Source organism: Anomaloglossus baeobatrachus, chromosome 3 (assembly GCF_048569485.1).
Source record: "Anomaloglossus baeobatrachus isolate aAnoBae1 chromosome 3, aAnoBae1.hap1, whole genome shotgun sequence".
In the NCBI taxonomy this organism is placed as follows: Eukaryota; Metazoa; Chordata; class Amphibia; order Anura; family Aromobatidae; genus Anomaloglossus; species Anomaloglossus baeobatrachus.
Genome location: NC_134355.1, coordinates 109,064,783 through 109,086,916, shown reverse-complemented (window position 1 = coordinate 109,086,916; position 22,134 = coordinate 109,064,783). Strand labels below are relative to the sequence as shown.

At 41.1% G+C, this 22,134-nt stretch overlaps 1 protein-coding gene and 1 long non-coding RNA gene across 4 annotated transcripts in view; one reads left to right on the top strand and one right to left on the bottom strand.

Annotated features, from left to right (window-relative positions):
• The window catches only part of CCDC85A (coiled-coil domain containing 85A), a 466,675-nt gene that overhangs the window by 7,268 nt on the left and 437,273 nt on the right, over positions 1-22,134 (top strand). The gene's annotated exons all lie outside the window — the stretch shown is intronic.
• On the bottom strand, positions 4,054-8,803 carry LOC142296119 (uncharacterized). The gene is made up of 3 exons (XR_012751589.1): positions 8,721-8,803; positions 8,231-8,394; positions 4,054-4,138 (listed from the first exon to the last, which is right to left on the bottom strand). It is a non-coding gene; the product is annotated as an uncharacterized LOC142296119 (long non-coding RNA).

The window sequence follows — 22,134 nt, the reverse complement described above, 5'->3', positions numbered from 1 at the left end:
GGAAGCAGTGCAGTAAAGGCTGTTGTCTACCTCTGGCTGCCTTAGGCCGGTTTCACACATCTGGCTTTTCGCCAGTTTGCCGGATCCGGCGCTCTCCCATACAGTGACTACAGTACAGTGACAGCGCAACAAGCGCCGGTCACATGCTGTCATGTGACCGGCGCATGTGACCCGGAAGTTACAGCGCTGTCACTGTACTGTATTGTCTGTACGGGAGAGCACCGGATCCGGCAAACCGGCGAAAAGCCGGATGTGTGAAACCGGCCTTATGTAGACAGGTATGGCTACACTGTTTCAAAGAGTACATTGATTCCACAATATGGGCATTACGCTGCTTCCATAACCAGTTTACTTCTATGGAATATACAGACACAATGAATGCAATGTCTGCTTGACTGTTTCAGGAATTCAAATGAGTGAACTTTTGGAAGTTCGGTTCAACAGGTACAGTTGATCCTGACTTGATTCAAACCTCAATTGAAGTCTGTAATTGGGCAGTTCATGTCTCCACCCACATGCTGACAGACATAAGCAGAACACTTTTGCGGGAGGGCGAGTGGAGTTTTTCAATTTTTTTATCTTTTGTGTGTGTACATTACATCAGAACATGCTGATTTTAGCCCAAGTGCGAGCCATTCAAACACTGCAAGCATCTCGCTCAGGGCTGAGCATCACTCATACCCAAGCACAGTGCTGCTCGCTTGAGTGGTTTGCACTGGTAACTCACTTGACCTTCGGACCCAAACTTTGTTTTTTTGAAGTTGGTTTTCGAACCCGACCTCCAAAAATCGAACCTCAGGTTTATTCATCTCTACTCAGGATTCCTGTCTGATTCCGGCTGCCTCATATAAACACAGCCATAAAATTATATGTAAGGTTACCTAGGATTATGCATCTTGGTCCCACAGGATGTAGGGGTCAGTCATTTTTTCGGGGTGGAAAGGCATTGTCACCTGCACCGTAGAGCTTGATTGGTTAACATCCTGTTGTAGTGAATATGTGATGTAATGTCCCTATGGAGGCAACATTACTGAGACATATAGAGAATACACAATTGCATGTGGATCGACAAAGAGTGATGATGTAAAACTGGACAAGAATTTGAATGAAATGCAAATTATATTTTTTATTATCTTATTCATAGAGATTTTATCTATGTGACTCAAATATGGGACATATAACTATTGCTTCTCATTAACATTATTGTAAGAATGGAACAAGTAGCAATGATCTATAGGAAAACGCTTGCTTCCTTCCCGCAGATGGTTGGAAGCTGGTATTTACATCTGCCCTTTTGAAGGCTTGCTAGTCGTGTCTCTTGTAACCTACCTTACATCAGACCACACAAATCTTCAACTGAAAATGAGTTCCAAGGAAATATAAAGAGGCTTGACAATTCCCAAGAGATTTTTAATTGCAACAATAATCAAATTTTAAGATGGAAAACCAAAAATTGTTAATCCTTCGACACATACTAACATTTAAAAAATACCTGCACTATATTTAAAGAGAACCTGTCACCGTGAAAATACTTTCCAATCTGCAGACACCATGAGACAGAGTAGGGAGGCAGAGCAGACTGATATATAGTTTTATGAGAAGATTCAGTATAATCTGTGTTTTAAGCATTTAAACCTCTCCTTTTTCTGAGACTTTAGGTTCAATGGGCCAACCTATCAATGACTGAAAGCTATTTCTGTATATACGCTATTACAAATAAAGCTCTCAATCACTGACAAGACCTCACATTGGATGGGAAATCTCAGATCAATCGGGATTAAATAATTTAAAACATATATATCAATATACTCGGCTCCCTGGCCCCATAACAGTTTGCGCACAAATTGGGCTGCACTTCTATGGTGACAGGTTCACTGAATGTTCCACCAGAAGTTTGTGCTCAACAGCTGCTCTTCCAATGTTAGGCTGAGAAAGTTACAATGTTGCTCAGTCAAATTAGAGGCTACAGAAAACATACGTTTCATGTGGTATAAATTAAACTGTTTAAATTAAAAGCTATTTGGGGTACATACTTTTTTTTTAAATAAAAAAGCAAATTTTGTTTTCATTTTTTTAATAATTTTTACTGTTCACTAGAAATGAGTGGACCTGTGGCAGTTCGGTTCGATGGGGTCAGCTTTACTTTAGATATAGTTCGGTTTGGGACCCGGACTTGACTTTAACCGCAATGGAAGTCACTAGTTGGGCAGTTTGGGTCTCCACCCACATGCAGCCAGCCATAAACAGATCACTTTTGGGGGAAGATTGATGGGGTTTTTCATTTTTTTTTTTGTTTGTGTACACTCCAACCAATCATGTTGTTGTTACCCTCAGTGTGTGCCATTTAACACTGGGTACGCTAATCCCTAGAGTTTTAATGCAATCCAGTTCCTTTCCCTTTTTGTAGTCCCATGTCTAGTCTCCTTAGGGGTCCTATCATGACCAGAGTAATGCTTTGCACTTTCAGACATTTGGTGAGAAACCACTCAGCTGGTCGACTTGGTTCATACACCAGTTAAGGTTTACCCAGTACCTTTATGGTTAAGGGACCTGGCTACTCAAATCTTGTTCCAGTAAAGGTAACCTGTTACCTTGATGGTTAAGGGACCTCACTGCTAGGGTCCCGTCCTCTGGCTTCTATTGTCTGGGGGTACTCTGTTCAAAGATCGGTCTTCACACCTGATGTCTCTGTCAACACTCGAGATTCATGCTATCTTGCTTTCTCCTTTCCTGCCAAAAACCACTCACTGTGTGTGACCTTCACGACTGACTGTCTACATGTCTGTCACTTTTGCTCACTAGGTTTCCATTAGGTCGTCACCTTCTCTTCTAGAATTAACCATCGCTTTCCCTTTCACTTAACCCCTCCAAAGGGGCTAGTCCCAACACTTACTGTGACTGTTTCTGACTTGGCTGTGTGTTGCTAGGTAAAACTCTCTTATCAAACATCCCGCATAAAAAACATTACATTCCTTATACTACATTACATTCCTACATATAACACTGCTACACATTATACCTTATACAGTGTGTCCACCAATATCCTGTCCACTGCCATTAACTTGAGAACGGCGGCAGCTATAGGCATAGAAGTGGTGTCTAGGTATAGTAAAGTATCCATGCGCTACGCAATGAAATCACCTATAGTGCCACCTGGTGGAAAACAATGGAGTTAGCATTTTTATCTCGAAAATGGAATGAGATAGAGAAAAAAGTGAATTACAAAGATGTAGGGCATCATCAATTCAATACGAATCGACACCTTGCATACATAAATGCTATGATTAGAACATGTAAAACTCACAAGGCTGCGGACATGTCATTGGGTATGGTGGCTGCGTGGAGTGGCCTCCATGCTCACCTGACCTGACTCCATTCGACTTCTTTCTGTGAGGTCACATCAAACACAGGTGTATGCAACCCCTCCACCAACATTGCAGGACCTACAATGATGTATTACAGATGCTTGTGCAAACGTGTCACCTACCATATTGCACAATGTGCAGCAAGATACAGTATGCTGTCCAGAGTCCAGATGTACATTGCAGCTGATGGTGGCCACTTAGAGCATCAAAGTTAAATGAGCGCTATATGCGTGACCAGCATTCAATGTTTTCTTGGGTTTCATATCATAGCATTTCTGTATGCAAGGTGTCAATTCATATTGAATTGATGAGGCGTAACAATTTTTTAATTCACTTTTTTTCTCTATCTCATTCTGTTTTCAAGATAAAAATGCTAACTCTATTATTTTCCACCAGGTGGCGCTATAGGTAGTTTCATTGCGTAGCGCATGGCTACTTTACTATACCTAGACACCACTTCTATTCCTATAGCTGCTGACTTTCTCAAGTTAATGGCAGTGGACAGGATATGGGTGGACACACTGTATTTTACTATATGTTACACAAGCAAACATCACATGACAGTACAATTCATATAAAACAATATTTACTAAAGACGCAAGACATTGTTTACATTACACTACATGATGAAACAATTGGTGTCTTCAGGAGTAGGATCGTGAAAGCTCCAGTCCACCACTCTTACCATTGACGATATTGCTCAAGTGTTTGGTTGGCATGTTCAGTCTCATCATTAGTATGTTCAATCTTACCATTGGTCTCTGTCTGATAAGCTGATGAAAAGGACAATTCAGTATTAATCTTATTGCAGAATGACCTCCATAATTTGAAACAGAGTTCCTCAATTAGAAACAATATTTTTAGGAATCCCATGTAGATGCACAATTTGTTTAATAAATAATAACTTAAGTTTTGAGAGTTTGGCAATCCAAACATAGGGACAAAATAATACTGTTTGATAAACATGCCAACTAACTAAATAACAGACTTTTCTCCGGAGGATAGGAGGTCAGGAAAAAACTTCATGGAGAGGTGGTTTCAAGGACCTGTTTACAGTGGGTAAGATTAGGTTTGTTTTTTTTTTAGCTTGTGCACAGATTTCCCATCTAATAACATATTTCCTTCACTCCAGGCCACCCAAAATTCCTGGTCTAATGTCAGATAGTATTGGTAATCTCATGGTGACCAGCAAGGCCAGAATCAAAAGACTTTTATTGTACTTGTAGATAAAACTTAGGAGTAATAATTCAATTTTTGGAAAGTTTATTTTCAGGCAATAGCTCTTGAGTTTTATGTATAATAGCTCTTGAGTTTTATGTATCTCCTTAACCAGATTCAGAAGAATCTAGGACACAAGTATATCCTCAGCAAGAAAGGAACTAATTCAGAGTCCTTGATTTCAAATATACATAAACTACAGGAAAAACAGTAGTTCAAGTGTGAATGTCAACATAATATCAAATCTAGAGAAGAATAAAGCCCATCTATTTTGCTTAGGTTTATCTCTTTTAGCTGATTCTAGTTAATTAAACTTCATGTAGTCCCTGATAAGTGACTTTTTATTTTGCCCCTTTTAGAAAGTGGTGCCATTCCTACTTTCCTTTTTGTAGGTGAACAAATTATCAATATCACAATTTCTTTTGTCTAATTGTGAAAAGAGGGCACAAGTCTGAAGTGAGAGATGGAGTGCTTTGTGATAGCACCGCTCGGACTCCAAATTCTGAGGCATCCACCTCTGCTACAAATTGACATTCTAGGTCACACTGGACCAATACAGAATCAAACTATACTTATTCCTTTTCCAGAGTCAAAGCTCTAACTGTTTCAGATTTCTAGTTATTCATATAGGGCCCCTTCTTAGCTAAGTCAATCAAGGGATTGTCAATCTTGCAAATATTTTTTGTAAATTTCTTATAGTAATTAATTAACCCAAGAAAACAGTGTAAGGGTGCGTGCCCATGATCAGTCTTCACAGCGTTTTGGACGCAGCATGTTTCAGATGCGTACAAAATGCTGTGTTGTACAGTACAAGCACAGTGGATAGGATTTCTAGAAATCCCATGCCCACTGTGCGTGTACTGCCTGCAGTTAAAACTGACCAGTGGGGTGTCTTTCTGAGCCACAGTATTTCAATTCTTTCCTGCGGAGTCATAAGTGTTCTCCACAGGGAGAACAGAGGAGAAAGATCACAACTGCTCGAGCCCGGATTGTGGCCACAAACAGCTGGAGTCTCTTGTGTTCTACTGTGCAGGACTTGTGGCCCCACAGATCACGCCCGCCATGTCAAGGACGCAGTGGGTCCTGATCATGGGCATGTACCCTAAAGGTTGCAGAGGCTTGGTTTGGATCCAATCCCTAATAGCCTTGGCCATAGAAAGATCCATCTTTAAATCCTTAGTCATCAACATACAGTACAGACCAAAAGTTTGGAACATCTTCTCATTCAAAGAGTTTTCTTTATTTTCATGACTCTGAAAATTGTAGATTCACATTGAAGGCATCAAAACTATGAATTAACACATGTGGAATGAAATACTTAACAAAAAAGTGTGAAACAACTGAAAATATGTCTTATATTTTAGGTTCTTCAAAGTAGCCACTTTTTGCTTTGATTACTGCTTTGCACACTCTTGGCATTCTCTTGATTAACTTCAAGAGGTAGTAACCGTTAATGGTCTGCCAACAGTCTTGAAGGAGTTCTCAGAGATGTTTAGCACTTGTTGGCCCTTTTGTCTTCACTATGTGGTCCAGCTCACCCCAAACCATCTTGATTGGATTCAGGTCTGGTGACTGTGGAGGCCAGGTAATCTGGTGCAGCACCCCATCACTCTCCTTCTTAGTCAAATAGCCCTTACACAGCCTGGAGTTGTGTTTGGGGTCCTTGTCCTGTTGAAAAATAAATGATGGTCCAACTAAATGCAAACTGGACGGAATAGCATGCTGCTGCAAGATGCTGTGGTAGCCATGCTAGTTCAGTATGCCTTCAATTTTGAATAAATCCCCAACAGTGTCACCAGCAAAGCACCCCCACACCATCACACCTCCTCCTCCATGCTTCACGGTGGGAACCAGTTATGTAGAGTCCATCTGTTCACCTTTTCTGCATCGCACAAAGACACGGTGGTTGGATCCAAAGATCTCAATTTGGACTCATCAGACCAAAGCACAAATTTCCACTGGTCTAATTTCCATTCCTTGTGTTCTTTAGCCCAAACAAGTCTCTTCTGCTTGTTGCCTATCCTTAGCAGTGGTTTCCAAGCAGCTGCTATTTTATCATGAAGGCCTGCTGCACAAAGTCTCCTCTTAACAGTTGTTCTAGAGATGTGTCTGATGCTAGAACTTTGTGTGGCATTGACCTAGTCTCTAATCTGAGTTGCTGTTAATCTGCAATTTATGAGGCTGGTGACTCGGATAAACTTATCCTCCGCAGCAGAGGTGACTCTTGGACTTCCTTTCCTGGGGCGGTCCTCATGTGAGCCAGTTTCTTTGCAGCATTTGATGTTTTTTGCCACTGCACTTGGGGGCTCTTTCAAAGTTTTCCCAATTTTTCGGACTGACTGACTTTCATGTCTTAAAGTAATGATGGCCACTCATTTTTCTTAACTTAGCTGCTTTTTTCTTGCCATAATACAAATTTTAACATTTTTTTCAGTAGGACTATAGGCTGTGTATCCACCAGACTTCTGCACAACACAACTGATGGTGCCAACCCCATTTATAAGGCAAGAAATCCCACTTATCAAACTTAACAGGGCACACCTGTGAAGTGAAAACCATTTCAGGTGACTAACTCTTGAAGCTCATCAAGAGAATGTCAAGAGTGTGCAAAGCAGTAATCAAAGCAAAAGGTGGCTACTTTGAAGAACCTAGAATATAAGACATATTTTCAGTTGTTTCACACTTTTTTGTTAAGTATTTCATTTCACATGTGTTCATTCATAGTTTTGATGCCTTCAATGTGAATCTACAATTTTCAGAGTCATGAAAATAAAGAAAACTCTTTGAATGATAAGGTGTGTCCAAACTTTTGGTCTGTACTGTATATTCTAGGAAGTTTGGTTCTTGAACCAAGAAAACACAATTTTCAAGTTTTGCAAAACAAATTGTCTTTGATTTAAGCAATAGGTTTTTTTTTCATTCGAAACAGACGCTGATTCAGCGTGAAAATGCGTTTTTAATTAAAAAGCTGCTTTCCATATTCACAGCAGCAGGAAATGTTTTCCTCCAAGCCGCGCAGCCTAATATTAAAGTATTTTTGTCTTACTGGTAAAATTTATCTGGGGGATTTCCCCAAGCCACAAGGCAGCAGCGACTGTGCTTTGTGGTGGTAACCACATAACCTTCTAGGTGAGCAACTCCATTTTTAAAGTTTTTTCTCCTCTAATAGAGTGACCCTATTGTGTGCACTTTTCCCTTTACTGTATCTCATTGTAGTAAATTACATACTCTCAGATACAGATAAGATGTCATCAAAATGTCAAAATATTGCAGATAATCTACTGGGTGAGGTTTTAGACAAATTCACAGATAAAGACATATCTATTCCAGCTTACAATATCGCCCTGGTGACAGCCAATAATTGGGTTAATGCAATGTAACCAAGAAATGCCCAAGACCTGAGCCACAGACAGGTTTTTTAAAACAAAAAATAAAATAATCTATAAAGGTAAGGCACCAATAAGTAAGGACTAGTGATGGGCGAACCCAGACTGTAAAAGTCTGGATTTCCGCAGGTTGAAAAGTACCCGTGTACCGACCCCAGGCCCGAAGTTCTCAGAGAAGTCTGGGTAATGATCCAAATCCAGTAACTCGGGTAATTAAAAAAAAATAATGAAAAAAGGGAAAAGCAGGTGCATTATACTTACCGAATCTCTCGCTCAGCTGTACACTGCTTCCGGTCCATTCATACTACATCCGAGGCTGCTCATTATCCTTCATGCATATGCACAGTTTTCCCTGCCCACAGACAGTCCACATGTCTCTGATTGGTTGCAGTCAGACATGCCCCAGACAGGCGATGTCTGTGTGTCTATATTGGTGTAAAAATAAATAAATAAATAAATAAATAAATTGGCATAGGGTCACCCCATATTATGATACCCAGTACAGGTAAATCATATGGATGTATCAGCTCTGCAAGTTGTTGAACTAGCTGGGTCAAATCTTGCAATCGATCAATCACAGTTTAGTATTGAGTCATATTTTTCTGGAAAGTTATACTGTAAAGTAGCTCTATATAATGTAATCTGAAATAGGACTTCCAAAGACAGGTTTTGTGCTAGCCACTCCATCTATTATGTACTGGGAGAAACCTGGCCTTCACCCTTTAACCTTTGTAAAGAGATTTGGACTTACAATCTGTCATTGGTTGAGTCCACAAACTTGATGATGACCAGGGGTGTAGACTGCCAGGGAATGATTAGGTTGCAGGGTCAGAATCAAACTGCAAGGCAGAAGAAGTCAGTAAACAAGCCTAGGTCAGAAAGAGGAATCAATATTTGCCCAATTGGAGAAAAGAACAAGTGTGTCAACCAGGTTAAGCAGAACTTATAAGCGGATGAGGGAGAAATTACATATCATAAATAACGATGAGCGAACCTGTGGATATTTGGGTTCGACGAACCAACACGGTAAACAAAACAAACGGGTTTGGCAAATGAACTTGCTAACGAGCTTGACTCCGAAAAATGAACCCCAAGTCAATGGGGCGAGACATTTCAGGGCTGTAAAATGGCCAAAATAAGAGCTAAGGGGCTGCAAATGGAAGTTAAATGGTAGTAAGAGTAGGGTAGTTATACATTCCATGTTTCCCGGAGGATCACACTGCAGTCAAATCCTCTTCAGGGCCTGCTAATTAAGGTTCATCAGTATTGAGTACTTGCCCTGCCAATCCTCTGTGCCAATGTCTCTGATTGGTTGCAGACCGCTATACACTTCCCCACCCTGTGTCCATGTTTGTGATTACCAAGACAAAACAATCACTGATCTATGGGAGACCAGCCAGAGAAAACACTGCCAGCAGCCAACGAGGGCGCTCAACACAGTGAAATCCTAGGTGCACTGCCCCCTGGGAAATATGCAAATCAAAAAAGTCGGTGGAGCCTCTGTTAGGAGTCTCGACAAACAAAACTAGCCAGATATCTCTCCGGGAAAGGCCTAGTCAAGGAGTGGCTCTTTTTAGGAGACCACCATAACCACCATATTAAGTGGCTCTTTTACTCAATATCCAACTCTTTGACAAGTTTAAAGATATGGCAAGGGAAATATCAAGGCCAGGTATCCATCCACAGATAGCTGTTTCGAGGTATTGCCACTCAGCAGTGTGGAGTAGGATTCTGGCCAGGTGGGAGCAATGCCTAGAAGACCAACAAGACAAAACAATCACTGATCCAACTTGTCAAAGAGTTGGATATTGACTAAAAGGGCCACTTAATATGGTGGTTATGGTGGTTTCCTAAAAAGAGCCACTCCTTGGCTAGGTCCTTCCCGGAGGGATATCTGGATAGTTTCTGTGTCGAGACTCCTAACAGAGGCTCCATGGACTTTTTTGATTTGCATATTTCCCAGGGGGCAGTGCACCTAGGATTTCACTGTGTTGAGCGCCCTCGTTGGCTGCCGGCAGTGTTTTCTCTGGCTGGTCTCCCCAAGATCAGTGATTGTTTTGTCTTGTTGGTCTACTAGGCATTGCTCCCACCTGGCCAGAATCCTACTCATTGAGTTTGAATGAGACCTACATCTCCTGCCAGAAAAATGCATTTTTTTGCCAATAGATGCAGATTTTGGTGGTGGAATTTATTCACCAAATTTCTGCACCAAATCTGCATCTTCTGGCCAAAAAAACGTAATGCATTTTTTTGCCAGAAGATGCAGATTTAGTGCAGAAATTAGGGGCAGACATTTTTGCGCTAAATCTGCATCTCCTGGCAGAAAACCACATCTAAACTGCGTTTGTTTGCTTTGCCAAGATATGCAAATTTGGTGCAGAAATGTAAACATCAAATTCCTGCACCAAATCTGCTGCTTTTGGCAAAATCAGGCATTGAATTCAATGACTTCACCTGAGGTGAGGTCACTGAGTTCAATGAGGTCACCTCAGGTCAGTTCACATGAGGTCACAGCTGTGTTACCGTGGGAACCTCCAGCTGTAACCTCAGATGACATCACCGCTCACAGCTGTGGCTCAGTCATCGTTTTGCTGACAATCACAGTGAGCACCACGTTTTCTAATGTGATTGTGCACTGCAACCTCACATGTAGCAGAGTCAGGATTGTTGTGGGACCTCATGTGGATTACGTCAGACCTGCAAGGGTGTTTTAGGGTTAATAAATTGGATAAAGAGGATGTTTTTTTTTAATAAAGGATTTTTCTCATTGTATTGTGTTTATTTGATTTGAATTACATTATTAGTAATGGGAGGTCTCATAGACTCCTACCCATTACTAATTTAGGGCTTGATGACAGCTGACCAATCACAGCTGTTATTAACTCTTTGTATTACCCCAATTGCCACCACACCAGGGCAATTGGGATGAGCTGTGTAAAGTCCCGGAATTGTCGAATCTAATTGATACCAGCCCCGAGCTGTTGGCTTTATTTTGGCTGGGTATGAAAATTGAGGGGGGCCTCAAATCATTTTTTAAATATTTATTTAAATAATTAAAAAAATCTGCATTGGGTTCCTCTATTTTGATGCACAGCCAAGATATCACTCACAGTTGGGGTATGCAGCCTGTAGCTGTATGCTTTATCTGCACTGGGTGTCTATATATACGGGGCACCCTATATTATTTTATTTATTTATTTATTTTTACTCAGACATACAGCCTCTGTGAGGGCAATCAATCAGAAATGCCAGCACGCCAGCAGTCTGACTGCAGCCAATCACAGATGTTGTCCCAGATGGTGGGCAGGGGAAGCAGTGAATATGTATAAGATGTAATGGACAGACCTGGAAGAAGTGTTACAGCTGTGCCATGGAGACTGGTAAGTATATCCAGGTTTAACCATTTTGCTCCTTTTTTTTAAGTGCTTTCTCTGACCACCTACAGCCATGCTAATACTCGTCATGGCTGTGATGAGGCCGGAAGTGCCTACACTGGAATGGTTTGCTGATTGGCTGCTCTGCAACCTTTCAACAAGCTTTATTCTGGTGACAAACCAGAACAGGAACTGTGTGTACAGTCAAAAATCTGTGTTCGGTATTCAGCACGAACACAAGGTGTCCGATACGGATACCGAACTTTACAGTTCTTGTTCGCTCATCCCTAATAATAACACAGAGGCTTGGATTAAATTTCTTGGCGTGCTCTCTGATCAGGGTAGTTGTAATTGTGTGGAAAGTGGAGGAGGTGAGCTGTGAACATCATCTACTGTGAATGCTTGATACAGGGTATATACATGTTATACATTATTTAAGTTCCCACCATCATTAGCGGTATATTAACTCAAAAATACTAGTTTTTAACAACAAGACACATGAGTATATTATACCAAATATTTTATTTTATTATTTCTTAGAGATTCAATAAACAAACTTTTACATTTTGTTAAAATCAAGAGACAAAGTCACACAAAAAAGTTAAAAAACGTGTGGGATTTCCTGACAAAATAATCACAAAATATAATTCAACAACTGGTTAATAAGGTTTATTAAATATATTAAATAAACGTGGGACAAAATATCTCATGTGGTGTTTCCATATCATCACTCATCAATAACCTGTATATTTACCATAACGAGTAATGCACCACAGAAAGATTAAAAATGTACTCTATGTTATAATCTCTGAAAAATTTAATCCTTGGTCCCCATATTCCTATTATTCACTATAGACTAGATATATTAGATGCAGGGGTTGCAGTAGCAGCCATACCCAGGAGCCTATGGGGCCCAAAAGATCCCTTTGGCCAAATGACAACATCAATACTATTAAAATCCAGTTGAGGACCTTGTTGGAAATTTTGTTTTGGGGCCACTGTCCAAATTAAATCCTGACTTGAATCCAAACTATGGGATTTTGCTGTCCCATTTGTAGATTTAGATATCTCATCTTAACATTAATATAGTCATTTCTTCCAAAATACTCCTGAAATGTCAAACCCTACAGTTCTTAGTGTGAGAAATAACATTTCTTACCTGATAAATGTATCAAGCCAACCTTTAACTCAGTCATCGTGACATTTTCTAGATATCCATAAATCTCGCGGACCTGACTACAACTGTTGTTAGCATCAAGACTGTAAAACCTTCAATAATGCACACGGAATAGTGAAATTATAGAAAATCATCTTTGGAACAGGCTGTACCTTTGAGTAGAAATCTCATATACAGGAAAACAAAAAAAAACATCATAAAACTAAAGAGTGCTATTTTCACGGTGTCGTAAAATAGAAGCGTTTGTTCTATTGCTGTTCGGCTTGTACCTGTTCTGATAAATTCATTTAGCAATTTGGAATATCAGAAAGCATTAATGCTGCTGAATAATTCATAATGATAGCTTGAATAACATTACAGTTCACTCTCAAAACAATATTTTGTATGAAAATGCTTTCTTAATGTAGCCAAATTTTAAATAGAACCTCCGGGCATCGGAACGTTTCAACATAAGCAAATGGTCATATTGTCTAAATAGGCTGGTATTATGAATGCAGGTGAATAGGTAGAAGCAATCATAGAACATTATTCAGATTTACAATACAATGCAGCTTCTAGAGAACAGTCATTCTAGCCGAGAAAAGAGCACAAACAATTTTCAGCCTCCTTTATGCTCTTGTCTATATTAGATTGAAAGGGCTTAAATATTATAATTTCTGTTCTAATGGAGAATACGTGAGTGTTTTCTTCTGTTTACTGCACCTCCTTGGGTCTTCAATCACTCCACGGCATGTCTTCTTATGTCACGTAAATGAGAGGCTGCAAATACGAGGAGACACATTAAATGGCCTGGTTGTTTTTGTTTGGTGGATGCTTGTTTAAATTCCTCTCTGGTGCTATGAAAGGTTTACTGAATAGCACTTAAATAAATCAAGTGTGAAAAGCCTATGGATTGATCATTGATGGTGCTGTTGTCTTTAGTGCATGGCAATTCTCCAGCTGAAGAATAAGGAATAACGCTTTGGTAGCTCTTACACACTTTATACACTATTTTGTAATAATAAAAAAAAGTGGCACGCATGTATCGCTTCACTTGTATACTGTGTCAGATTTTTCATATACCACTTATCAATTTCCCACTGTTTCTACATTGGTTTTAGCTGCGGTGTCTAATAAGAAAGCAAACAGAACAAACAGTGACAGCCAATGTATAATATGTATATATGAAGAAGGATGCCGACCCCAGGCCACACGGGTGCCTCTCTCCTTCACCAAGGATACCCTGTGTGTACATCTGGCTTCAGGCGGGGTGCACAAAAGTTATTTGCTGCTTCACACCAGTGTCCGTCACCTCTGCTGCCGGTCCTCGACGTAGTAAGACACGCAACACCAGAGTTCACTTAGCCAATCAGCTTTGTTTACTTTTATTCTTCACACCATTATGGCAGACATGGCCTTCCTTTCTCTTTCTGTGTGTTAATACTTTTCGAGCTGTCCCCCACTATCTCGAACCACATCACCATTACTCCGAGGTCTGTGCCTCCTTCCACCTAATAACACACACCTTTGTCCACTTCTGGGCCCAATGACTCTCTAAGCCAAGCTGGGTGAGCTATATGGTTCGGTCTTCCAGAGGTTACCTCGGGGTTCCCTGATTGGCGCTAGCACTAAGGCCCCATCTTCTCACTTTTGAACCCACTTTTTGAATGTCTCTCTCTGGGTCTCTCCTTCCCAACAATACATCTTGCCATTTCACATTCCTCCCTTAACTACTTTAACCCTATTCTATCTAACACCTCTTCTAAACTCGCTCTATTTCCACTGGACAACCTTGGTAACCTGTTAACCTAACTCTGCTACATCCTTAAGATATTCCTTTCTAAAACACTTAAATATCCACACATGCATTTATAATATACGATAGTAAATACATAAAACTGTGTTTCGTATAGTAGTACTATAAATGTGAGTAATCTATCAGTACTAATACTTTACATTTTATTGGGTGATAAAATCAGTTAAGTTATAGGTATGTGTGATGTTGGTTTAGGTGAGGGGTCCCGCACAAAATCTTTTTCCGAGGTGACAAAAATACTAGTTACATCTCTTGCCCTGCTTCATGTCAGCATACACTGACAAGGAGAAGGGTAACAGCATTTTGTACTTTTGACTTTCAGGCTCCATATCACATCATCCACCACAGCTTCAAACGTTAGACTACCTTCATTTTATAGGCAATCATCTTGGCTGTCTGATACATAAATTTGATTTGCAACTATTTAGCATTTGATTAGTTATGCAGATTCTTGTTCTATCACTGCATTGCGGCTAAAAATCTAAATGTCAATGTTTATTATTTTGTTAATATTTTTTAAATCCCCATTTGGCGTTCAACATTGCCGGTATCCTTCGGGGCATGTTCTCGATCAGATTCAAGCATGTCTCAACCTAAATCTGATCCCAGGTCTCTTTTACACATTTTCAATGTTGGTACATATACAGCTTTTTCTTCAACTCTACCCACAAGTGTTCGATTGAGTTGAGGTCTAGAGACTGTGGGGGCCAATTCAGCACCTCTACTTCATTGTCATTGAGCCATTTCTTTGCCAATCTCAACATATGCTTCGAATCATTGTCCTGCTGGAACACAATGTCATCCTTTACATATCCATAGTACTCAAGTGTATGAAGTAACTCGTCTTGTAGGATACGGATACTTACATATAGCTCAGCATTGAAACCTCCAATGATTCCGGTCAAGTATCCAATGCCTTTGGCTGTGAAACAACCCCATATCATCAGGCTTTCTTCACTGTACTTGACAGTTCCTTCAAATTCTCAATCTATTAGCTCCTTTTTCCCATGTTTCTTCCAGACCCATTTGCACCAATCAGACCCTGGTCTATTTATTTTGGTCTCATCACTCCAAATCACCCATTTACAATTTTTTACTGTCCACTTTCTGTTCTTTTATGCAAGCTCGCGCCACCTCCACTGCTGTGTTTATCAAGCCAGAACTGATAGACCTTGTGATGAGCCAACTTGTTGACTCATTTCATATTATTCCAACTGTCATGGCACTTACATAATGCTGTTTGGAAATTTTCTTGGCCGAGAGACCTCTGCCAATGAGCTGGATGATGATTAGATGATGGAGAAGATAAATCTTGTTCATGGCTGCTCCTTCCTTAACCAGTGACCTTTTGCTTGTGAATCAACCTAGTGACACACTGAGCTAATAGGGAATGTGAGAACAGGTTGTAGTTTGTAATTTGTAATATACAGTAAGAAAAAGATTTTTTCAACCATCAGGTGCAAAACATTAACAATGCAGTGACATGATAACTATCTGCATAACTAATCATATGCTAATTAGTTGCAAGTCAAATATATGTATGAGATATCCAAGATGATTGTCTATAAAATAATGCTAATCTCATGTTTGAAGCTGTAGTGGATCGTGAGATATGGCGCCTGAAAGTCAAAAGTTCAAAATATTGTTACCCTTTTGCTCGACATTGTTTTGTACTAGCCATCAGGTAGTGTGTAAAGGCCCCTTTACACACTGAGACTTTCTAGCGATCCCACCAGTGATCCCAAACTGGCCAGGATCGCTACAAAGTCTCTGGTGAATCGCTGGTGAGCTGTCAAACAGGCAGCCAATGACGCAGCAGCGATGCGGACCTGCAGAATGACCTAGCTGGTCATTGGGGACGTGTTAAAGCAGCTATTTGAAAGGGAAGTTGCTAACGTTAAACGGTGTCAAACACACCGATGCATGCTGCTCAGCGAGGAAAAAAAGGACCAAAAAATGGTCCTGAAAGATTTGTAGCGTTCAGCGACCTCAAAGTGAGGGGTGGTAGCTGATGTGTTTCACACACTGCAATGTTGCTGGGGAGGTCGCTATTACGTCACAAAACCGGTGACGTTACAGCGATGTCGTTAGCGATGTTGCAGTGTGTAAAGGGGCCTTAAGAGCTGCATCATCTAATTGTCCTTGAAAACACTGATGAGTAGAGATGAGCCACCCCCCTGGAGTTCGAGTTCGGTTCGGTTCGTCGAACGGTCCTCCGTTCGATGAGCCGTTCGACGAACCTCTCAAACCCCATTGAAAACAATGGGAGGCAATCACAAACACATAAAAACACATTATAAATGTACACATACAGTTAATAAACATTGCCATAACACTTACCGGTCCTCGCGATCCGTCCTGCACTCTGTCTCATGTCGCTATTCCTTCCGATGATAGCTGCGTCCTCCCGGTAACCAGCACTGACAGGACCTTCCGTGACGTCAAAATAGCCATGTGACCAGTCACGTGTCTGTTATCTCATTGGCTACAGACTGGTCACATGACTATGACATATCATGTAGGACCTGTCAGTGCATCTCTCCAGTAGGCGGTGATCGTTTGTGCATCCCAGTGTACCGGCGACATGATCTGGCACACAGTCGGGTTCCTGGTCTGCTTCCCCGTTCCGTTATAAACCGGCTGCCACAGCCAGTCAATAACGGAGATCACCATTGCTATAGCAATGCTCCTGTCAGTGGTGACATCACCGCTTACAAGCAGCAGCTCCTTCTCGCTCACGGAGTGAAAGCACTGCACGAGGAACAGCGTCATCCTCGCATGCAGCGCTGCTGATGGAGCAGCATGGGTTGAAGGAGAAAGAAGACAGAAGAGCCGGATCATGGAGGGCTGAGAGGGAGTAATACACATGGAGTCTCTAATGTGTCTGTGTATTTATTTCTATTAAAGTATTTTTTCTCTGTGTGGTGTCTTTTTTTAACCCTTTATTGGAGATTCTTAATGTCTGGGTCAACCTTGCTTGACATTAAGAATCTCTGGCTTAATACTAGCTAGTAAAACAAAGCCAGTATTAACCCATTATTACCCAGCAAGCCACTGTCCACAGGGCTGTTGGAAGAGTTGGATACAGCGCCAGATGATGGCGCTTCTATAAAAGCGCCATTTTCTGGGGCGGCTGCGGATTGCAATTTGCAGAAGAGGCGCCCAGAATCCTCGGGCTAACCTGTGCTGTGGATTCCAATCCCCAGCTGCCTAGTTGTACCTGGCTGGACACAAAAATATTGCGAAGCCCACGTCATTTGTTTTTTAATTATTTCATGAAATAAGTGAAATAATTAAAAAAAACGGGCTTCCCTATATTTTTAGTTCCCAGACTATTTTGAATTTTTTATTTTTAACTTTAACTTATATTTATAATATATTTATAAATATAATTTAATTATGCACTGAGGGGAGGAGTCAGACATCAGTTGTGAGCTCTCTCTCTCTCTCTCTCTCTATCTCTCTCCTTTCTCTCTCCTTTCTCTCTCCTTTCTTTCTCTCCTTTCTCTCTCTCTCTCTCCTTTCTCTCTCTCCTTTCTCTCTCTCTCCTTTCTCTCTCTCTCCTTTGTCTCTCTCCTTTCTTTCTCTTCTTTCATTCTCTCTCCTTTCTCTCTCTCCTATCTCTCTCTCCTTTCTTTCTCTCCTTTCTTTCTCTCCTTTCTCTCTCTCCTTTCTTTCTCTCCTTTCTCTCTCTCCTTTCTTTCTCTCATTTCTCTCTCCTTTCTTTCTCTTCTTTCTCTACTTTCTCTTCTTTCTCCTCTTTCTTTTCTTTCTCTTCTTTCTCTCTCTCTCTTCCTTCTCTCTTTCTCTCTCTCCTTTCTTTCTCTCTTTCCTTTCTTTCTCTCCTGTCTTTCTCTCTCTCTTTCTCTCTCTCCTTTCTCTCTCTCTTTTCTTTCTCTCCTTTCTCTCTCTCTCTTTCTCTCTCTTTTCTTTCTCTCCTTTCTCTCTCTCCTTTCTTTCTCTTCTTTCTCTACTTTCTCTTCTGTCTCCTCTTTCTCTTCTCTCTCTTTTTTTTCTCTTTTTCTCTCTCTCTCTCTTCCTTCTCTCTTTCTCTTCTTTCTCCTCTTTCGCTTCTTTCTCTCTCTTCTTTCTCTTTCTCTCTCTTCTTTCTCTCTTTTCTTTCTCTCTTTCTCTTTCTCTCTCTTCTTTCTCTCTCTCTCTTTCTCAGACCTGGTGATGATCAGCTGATGCGGTCACCTGACGCGATCAGCTGACACTATAAGTCAAACGGTGAGGCCGGCTTTTTACCGCCCTGTCGGCAAATCTATCAGCTGATGACTAAAGTGTAGTTTGTTTTGTTGTTTTTGCACTGATGAATCAGCTGATTGTATAAAAGCCGTTTATACAATCAACTGCTGTGTCACGTGATTCAGGCCCTTGAACCTGACACATCATCTGATCGCTTTGCCTTCCAGCAAACCGATCAGATGATATTGGATCCGGATTGGACGATGCGGGACCCTTGACCCAGGATTACTGCGGAGGGGGGTTCTTTATTTCAATTTATAAGAAAAATATTTTTCTGTGTGTTGTGGTTCTTTTTATCGGTACTAGAAATTCATGGTGGCTATGTCTAATATTGGTGTGCCACCATGAATTTCGGGCTTAGGGCTAGTTGATAATATACAGCTAGCCCTAACCCCATTATTACCCAGCAAGCCACCGTCACCAGGGCTGTTGGAAGAGTTGGATACAGCGCCAGATGATGGCGCTACTTTGAAAGCGCCATTTTCTGGGGCGGCTGCGGACTGCAATTCGCAGCAGAGGGGCCCAGAAAGCTCAGGCCAACCTGTGCTGTGGATTCCAATCCCCAGCTGCCTAGTTGTACCCGGCTGGACACAAAAATGGGGCGAAGCCCACGTCATTTGTTTTTTAATTATTTCATGACATAAGTGAAATAATTAAAAAAAAACGGGTTTCCCTATATTTTTGGTTCCCAGCCGGGTACAAATAGGCAACTGGGGGTTGGAGGCAGCCCATGGCTGCCTGCTGTACCTGGCTAGCATACAAAAATATGGCGAAGCCCACGTCATTTTTTTTCGTGGGCAAAAAAATTCTGCATACAGTCCTGGATGGAGTATGCTGAGCCTTGTAGTTCTGCAGCTGCTGTCTGCTCTTCTCCAGACAGACAGCAGCTGCAGAACTACAAGGCTCAGCATACTCCATCCAGGACTGTATGCAGAAGTTTTTAGCCCCCTGAAAAAATTATGTGGGCTTCGCCATATTTTTGTATGCTAGCCAGGTACAGCAGGCAGGTACGGCTGCCCCCAACCCCCAGTTGCCTATTTGTACCCGGCTGGGAACCAAAAATAAAGGGAAGCCCTTTTTTTATTATTTCATGAATTTCACAACTAGGCAGCTGGGGATTGGAATCCGCAGCATAGGTTGGCCTGAGCTTTCTGGGCCCCACTGCTGCGAATTGCAATCTGCAGCCGCCTCAGAAAATGGCATTTTCATAGAAGCGCCATCTTCTGGCGCTGTATCCAACTCTCCCAGCACCTGCCTGCTATACCTGGCTAGCATACAAAAATATGGCGAAGCTCACGTCCTTTTTTTGTAGTTTTTTGGCAAAAAAAATAAAAAATGCTTCCCTGGATTTTCCATTGCCAGTGAAGGTAACATCAAGCAGTGGGGGTTAGCAGCCAGTAGCTGCTTGGATTACCCTTAGCTAGCAATACAAAAAATGCAGCAGGAGCCCATATATATATTTTTTTAATTATTTATTTAAATAACTAAAAACAAAATGGGCTTCCCTGTATTTTGATTGCGTGACATCACAGTGCTGTAAAAATAAATCTTTAAAAAAATGACGTAGCACTCCGCGGTATTTTTGATTCTCAGCGCAGATAAAGCAGACAGCTATGGGTTGCCACCCCCATCTGCCTGCCGTTACCTTGGTTGGCAATCAAAATACAGGGAAGCCCATTAATTTTTTCTATTTAAAAAATAGTTAAAAAAAAAATGACGTTGGGTTCCCCCATTTTTGATAGCCAGCTAGGGTAAAGCAGACGACTGTAGCCTGAAAACCACAGCTGGCAGCTTTACCGTGGTTGGGGATCCAATGTGGAGGTCCCCTCAGGCTCTTTTTTATAATTATTTTATAAATATTAATAATTACACAAAAAAAGTAGGGTCCCCCCCAAATTGGATCACCAGCCAAGGTAAAGCGGACAGCTGTGGTCTGGTATTCTCAAGGTGGGAAGGTCCATTGTTATTGGGCCTTCCCAGCCTAAAAATAGCAGGCCGCATGCACCCCAGACGTGGCGCATCCACTAGATGCGCCAATCCTGGCGCTTCACCCCAGCTCATCCCGTGCCCTGGTGCAGTGGCAAACGGGGTAATAAATCGGGTTGATACTAGCTGTAAAGTCACCTGAGATCAAGCCCAGCAGTTTGTGATGTCATGGCGTCTATTAGATACCCAACATCATAAACTATCAGTACTAACAAAAAAAAAAATCGACAAAAGAAATTTATTTGAAAAAACAGTCCCCAAAACATTTCCTCTTTCACCAATTTATTGTAAGAAAAAAAATAAAGGGGTCCCACGACGACTCTGGACCGTCTAGAATATGGGGGGGAGACACTGAGGGAACGTATCCCCCATTTTCTAGGAGTGCGGACCCTTCATGTGAGGAGTGTGGGTGCAATGAATCTGCACTCACTCTTCTCGGGTCCACAGCAGGAGAGTCCATGTCGTAATGGTTGCTACCAAAGCTGCAATGCCCTGCTCATGAGGTAAGGGCATGCCTAATCAGGAGAACTACTGTAGAGGAAGCTCTGCTCACTGGTATATAGGTGCTCAGAGGTAATAATAGAAAAAATTAGTGAGTAACCTCGGCACTCTAAATCTCCCAGACTAAGTCAGTAAGTCACAACGGATAGTAATGCAAAATCACTCTTTATTGGTCCGTATTAAGAAAAACATTTTTTTTCATAAGCATATATGTTTTTGTCCAAAACAAGTTACAAATGACGTTTCGGCCTGAGCCTTCGTCAGATTGGACTTATCTGCATGTAATCATGAAAAATGACAATAATCAGTATCACATAAGAGTGAGAGAACAATAACATAAACTCGAACAATGTAGAGGTACAATTGGGATGCAGCAAAAAAATTGCAACACAGCAAGAAATGAAACACATGATACAAATGTCATAATACAGTACAAGGACAATATAGTAATGACAAATATGGGGTCAGAGTAGGCTTAGACAGCTCTGGTACGAAAGAGATGTCAATCATAAAGTAACATGTGCAGTAGGTGTAGAGCTACAGTATGCATGGCAGAGCTAATGGGTAGACCGACCATAGAAAAAGTGTAGAAAAAGTGGAGAAAAAATGTAGAAAAAGTGGAGAAAAAATGTAGAAAAAGTGGAGAAAAAGTGGAGAAAAAGTGGAGAAAAAGTGGAGAATAAGTGGAGAATAAGTGGAGAAAAAAATGGAGAAAAAGTGGAGAAAAAGTGGAGAAAAAATGGAGAAAAAGTGGAGAAAAAGTGGAGAAAAAGTGGAGAATAAGTGGAGAAAAAATGGAGAAAAAAATGGAGAAAAAGTGGAGAAAAAGTGGAGAAAAAATGGAGAAAAAGTGGAGAAAAAGTGGAGAAAAAGTGGAGAATAAGTGGAGAAAAAATGGAGAAAAAAATGGAGAAAAAGTGGAGAAAAGTGGAGAAAAAGTGGAGAAAAAGTGGAGAAAAAGTGGAGAAAAAAATGGAGAAAAAAATGGAGAAAAAATGTAGAAAAAGTGGAGAAAAAGTGGAGCACCCTTTGGTGCCTTTCATGTGGCACTAAGGGGTGCTTAGCTTTGTATTTAGCCAAAAAA